This window comes from Lynx rufus, unplaced genomic scaffold, assembly GCF_022079265.1.
Source record: "Lynx rufus isolate CCGP_SWC_20201006 ecotype Redwood Valley unplaced genomic scaffold, mLynRuf1.p SCAF_5, whole genome shotgun sequence".
In the NCBI taxonomy this organism is placed as follows: domain Eukaryota; kingdom Metazoa; phylum Chordata; class Mammalia; order Carnivora; family Felidae; genus Lynx; species Lynx rufus.
This window is the reverse complement of record NW_025814867.1, coordinates 100,111,966-100,117,859: the sequence shown is the minus strand read 5'-3', so window position 1 is coordinate 100,117,859 and position 5,894 is coordinate 100,111,966.

Here is a 5,894-nt window from a genome sequence, read left to right as displayed (position 1 = left end):
ACAGAGAGAGAGAGAGAGAGAGAGAGAGAGAGAGAAACTCAAGCAGGCTTCATGCCCACCACCCTAGGATCATGACCCAAGCTGAAATCAAGAGTCAGACACTCAACCAACTGAGCCACCCACGTGACCCCTAAATAGATTTTTCGAACTAGTGGAACAATTTTGAACTCTTATTACTCACAAGACCAAATTAGTGACTTTTTCAGTATTGCCTGCTTCCTTCTCTCTACTCCGTGACTAAAACTTAACTTGTTTTCACTGTTGAATTGGATATTTGTATATTTAAGCCTTTCATATGTTATTTAATTCTGTATTATTTCATATATTTGTATTAAAATACTGAATGATTAAAAGTAAAAGTGTCAAGGCTAAATATTTGGTTCATGATACTCTTTTGGGGAATGTGGTAGACATTAGTGATAATCTTTATACTTTCCCTCTGTGTGTGAAACCCTCCCCTCCCATCTATCTCTCACCCACTAGAAGATGCCACTAACATTTCTGATTAGTCACAAAGTCACAAATCAGATATCCCTGATCTAGCCAGAGGGAGCTCTGTCAGTTTGGTAACTGTGTCCATTTGATGTGATATGGTCAATTTTGGAGCACTTCCTTGCATGTGCTCTTTTGATGTTGCTTTTTGACACCAACCTTTGCAAACTGATTAGCTTACACAGTTTTGAATTGAATAGGAGCCACCACCCTGCCTCTCGTTTTGTTGCTTTACTGTATCTTTGTATCTCAACTGCCAGATCAGGCAGGATAGCTAAAGCAGCAGTTCTCAAAAGTTCAGAACATCCCTAAAAACATTATTGAGGACTCCAAAGAACTTTCTGGTAAAGAGAAGTGTTTGCCAATATTTACCACATTTGAAATTAAAACTTACATATTTGAAAAAAATATACAAGCATGTATTCTATTAGCCATCAGAATGATGTCAACATTACACATCGTGTAGCTTCTGGAAAATTCCACAGCACATTTGAGAGAATGAAAGTGAAATCGGCAAATGATGTTTTTGTATGATGGTGACAATAGTTTTGACCTTGTGGGCCCCCTGAAATGGTCTCAGGGACAATATTAAAGACTGATCCTGTAAAGTATATGCAAAGACGGAGACCACCTGATGAGAAGATTCTGTGAGTCCTTCCCAAGGAAACTCCTTGTTAAACAGGTATCTTCACAGTGCCTAAACATTTCATAATTTCATCCTAACTTAGTGCAGAGAACCCTAGGACGAATCCTTCTTTGTCACTAATCCAGGAGTACCTCAGAGATATTGTGGTTTGGTTTCAGACCTCTGCAAAAAAGCAAATATCATTAAAAAAGGGCTCAGATGAATTTCTTGTTTTCCCAGTACCTATAAAAGTTACGTTGACACTATACTGTAATCTATTAAGTGTGCATTAACGTTATGTCTGAAAAACAATGTGCATATCTCAGTTAAAGAATACTTTATTGCTAAAAAGTGCTGACCATCCTCTGAGCTTTCATCGAGTCATACTCACTGATCACAGATCACCTAACAAATAGAATAATAATGAAAACGTTTGAAATATTGCAAGAATTACCACAATGTGACACAGACACACGAATGACAAAATGCTTCTGGAAAAAAGACACCCATGGACTTGCGTGAGGAAGGGTTGCCCCAAACTGTCAATTTGTAAAAAAAAACACAGTATCTGTGAAGTGAAATAAAGCAAGGTACCCATGTAATTCAATTAAATTGGCTTATAAAGTGGCTTATCAGTTACCTTGGAGGATATTGAGGGACTTGGACTTAGACTAGTAGGCTGTGATGGAAAAAACCCCGGGAAGGTCATAGCCAATGAAGACAGGAGGAGGAAGGGGTAGCCCAGAGCACACGGCTGAGAAGGCCGATGCATGTGGAACACCTGTCTTGCCCTCTGATTCCTGCCTGGTCACCCCTGGGAGGAGCTCTCCAACATCCCATACTTATCCTGAAAGTTTCAATTAGGAGTGCTTTTTCTGAATTTGTGAATTGGAAAGAGGCAGCTTGGGCTTTGTATGCTTAAGTAATGCTGGGAAAGTTGTCAGCACTTGAGTCATTTAGAATAACTCAGTCACATAGTTCTCTTGTTGGTAAAAATTTAGAAAAATTCCAAGGTGGTGATAAACCTGGTCAGAGATAGGGGAAAGCAAAACAAGCCTTTTGGGTTTAAAATAAAACTAAAACTGAAGATGAGAATTTGGGGGAGGATGTAAAAATGTATTAATCACCAACGAGGTAACATTTATAAATACAGGTTCAAAGAGTACAAAATCCATACAGTAACTAGGGATCATAAAGCTTTGGTTAAAACAGCTTCCTTGAGGGGTGCCTGGGTGGCTCAGTCGGTTAAGCGTCCGACTTTGGCTCAGGTCATGATCTCACGGTTTGTGAGTTCGAGCCCCGCGTCGGGCTCTGTGCTGACAGCTTGGAACCTGCTTCAGATTCTGCGTCTCCCTCTCTCTCTGCCCTTTGCCCCGCTTGTGCTCTCTCAAAACTGAATACGCATTAAAAAAAATTAAATCAGAAAACCCTTATGAGTTAAAAAAAAACAACAGTTTCCTTGAACAGACTTTCTTCTTTGGCTATCCTTAGCCTACCAAGAAAGAGATTTAACTTTTTAAAAGTAAACATCCCTAAATTAATTCCTCACAACTGTAATATCTCTTGGGTTTGGGTTTTTGTAGTTGCTCCCAAGATATTTCAGATTTGACCACAGCCTCCCACCACAGTTGCTCAGGCTAATGAACTTGCATGAGGTCACACAGAACTGTGATTCATTTCTAAGAAAGTCTGCTTTTGCACAGATGTCACATACACTTGAGACTCCTGTGGTCAAGAAGGAGCTAAAGCCATTGTTCTAGAGGTGAAAAATGAGGCCCCAAGCTTTTCAGTGACTTTCCTCAGGTAACATTGTAAATGTGAGATGGACTGAAACTCAACTGAGAAGGCCAGGCTTCTTGCCCAGTGCCCTCTCTCCCCTCCTCTCACCCCGTGATCCAGCCCACACTCTATCAGCATATTCTGTTTATTCTACCAAGACATTCAGAGTCCAACTCCTACCATCTGGCCCCAAACCACCACTGTCTCCTAGACTGTTGTTGTAGCTTTCTTGTTAGTCTCCTTGCTCTGCTCTCTCCCCTGTTCAGTCTATTCTCAGAACTGTTTGAAAATAGGGGTCAATACAAATCATGTCATTCTGCACAAAATGTCCAAATACTTCCGGTGTTATTTAGAGTAGAAGCCAAGGTCTTTACGTGGGCTATAAGGCTGTCCATGATTGGCCCCCCTGATAACTCCCTGAAATCATCTACCCTCTTTCTCCTGATAATGTCCTGCCAGCTACACTAGCCTCCTTACTATTTCACCACTGTTCAGGCATGCTTCTGCCACAGGACTCTGGCACTTACTCTTTTTTTCTGCCTGGAATGTTCTTCCGAAGATTGCCACAATCTGAAGATTTCCCCAACAAATGCTCTTTATCTCCTTTTTATTTGTCTCCATTGCACACACCTCCATCTGGCACACGCTGGGCTTTATTTATTTCATTTATTATCCGTCTTCTCCCATTACATGGTAAGCTTCGTGATGGTGAGCGGAGATTTTTATCTGCTTGCTTGCTTGCTTGCTCTTTTCTAGCACCTAGTACAGACAGGTGGTCGACAAATAGTTTTTGGACAAATTAACTTTATGCTAATATATTTTGGGAGGGAGGAGTAGTTCAAACGACTTTGCACTGGAACATCCCTCCTGCCCTATGGGAAAGCATGATTGGCCAAGACAGCAGAAAAAGCCCTTTTAGAAATTGGCGGTCATGAAGCCTGGGGACAAGCATAATGGATTTAGAGCCGATGGACGGAGTATATCTGAACGGTGTCTGATCTGCCTCACTGACAAACCCTGTCATTCCCAAGAGGCTGTCACTAGTTGGCTAAGTGCTGTGGGCCTCTTAATCTTAAATGTCACCACAGAACCATCGTGCCCCACCACCTTTAAATGAATACGATTCTTGTTCTCAGTCTTGGCTACTTCCTGGGCTTTTTGTTGGCCGTGCTGAGCACTGGAGTCTCCTCAGCTGCCACTGCACAAAAGAGGTACCAGATTCACACTGCATAAGCACACAAATTGGACCGGGAGCAGCAGAAGGAGGTGGCGGTGGTGGAGGAGGGAAGGGGTGTTGGCTTTCTGACTACAGTTTTTCCATCTTGCTCCAGGGTATTAACAGCCAGGACCCTCCATCAGAGATGGTAAAGAGCCCCCCTAAACGCATACAGAGGATGCCCAGATTGACATCCCTGAATTGCCCCCCTAGACTTAATGTTCCTTCACCAGATCTGCTACTGTGTCGTGACAGAAGGACCTTGCCAGCACTTGCAAGGTTCCAGAGAACTCACATAGCTTAAAAGAGATCCTAGAATTGTATTCCCTCTTTCCATTTGTCCCCATGGGTTTCTGAGAAACCAAGCCGGTTCCACAGTGACCTAGACATGGTAGGAACCGCCTGGGGAGAGAAGATGCTTCTCTCTGCTTCATCTTAAAGCTAGCTTTAATTTACAAAGGCAGAACGTAGTCCCCAAGGGAACTCCATGCCTGTCAAGTTGTGTTTGAATATTTTTGACTTGGCCAGGTTCTAGCGCCAAGGTATCATCGGAAGCCACCAACTTGTATAAAAAATAACAACAGTTTGAGACCTAACGTCTCAGGAGTTGATTGGCATATGCTTCCCGGTGAGTTGAAACTTCTTGCCGTATGCAAAGGGACACAGCATCCTGTGAGTCTCTGTACAAAAGACTGAGTAGGAATCACAAAAAGTCAGTATTAGAAGTGATTTCAGAGATGGGGAAACTGAGGCCTGGAGATTTCAAGTGGCTCACTGAAACTTCTTAAGACTCATTCCTTTATCAGGAGAGAGGAAAGAAAGAGGGAGTAGAAATTCCCAACATAGCTCAGGCAAGAGCCTTCTGGGGCCTGATAGAAGCTGGTTAGGGGCACTGACTCAGCCAAGAAAAGACATTTCCTAAGTTTAAATATAGCTTCAGGAGGTCAGGGCTTTACTGGAACCCAAAATTTTCCTGAACTGCCTCTTTCTGCATGTGGTTCAAAGCTGTTCCTATCACTGGTTTTTGATGTACTTCCAATTTCTCTCACAGTGAACAGGTAAACATCTGGCTTGATAGATATTACACACAGTTCTGATTTTACACTTAAATTCTGGAGAATTCTTTCCCTTGGCTGACACAGTCTGAATTGCTTTCAGCAAACATATTTTTTGCCTTGGATCTTGACAATGGTGGGAGGGTGGCACATTCTTGGGTAGGGAGAGGAAAGTTTATATATATCAGGTTAAAAACAAACAAAGAGGGGCGCCTGAGTGGCTCAGTCGGCTAAGCGTCCGACTTCGGCTCAGGTCACGATCTCACAATTCATGAGTTCAACGAGCCCCGTGTTGGGCTCTGTGCTGACAACTCAGAGCCCGGAGCCTGCTTTGGATTCTGTGTCTCCCTCTCTCTCTGCCCCTCCCTCGCTCATTCTGTGTCTCTCTCTGTCTCTCCAAAATGAATAAACGTTAAAACAAAGAAAACCAAGAGTCACTTATGAAGTGAACACTTACAAGCCAGACTTGAATTTACATTCACTTTCATCAAGTTTCAAAAGGTAAATGTTTCAGAGAGAACATTTCAACAGCGGTGAAAGATGAATAGAAAGAAAACGAATGATTTCACATTCAAGCGCTTGGCTTGGCATTTTGAAGAAAGGGATGGAGGTAATGATGTCATTGGACGAAGTTCATGATAATAGGTTTTTAGAACAATTAAGTGTAGAATACGTTCTCTCTTTTTTAAGTTTATTTTGAGAAAGAGAGAGAAAGCGCGTGGGCACG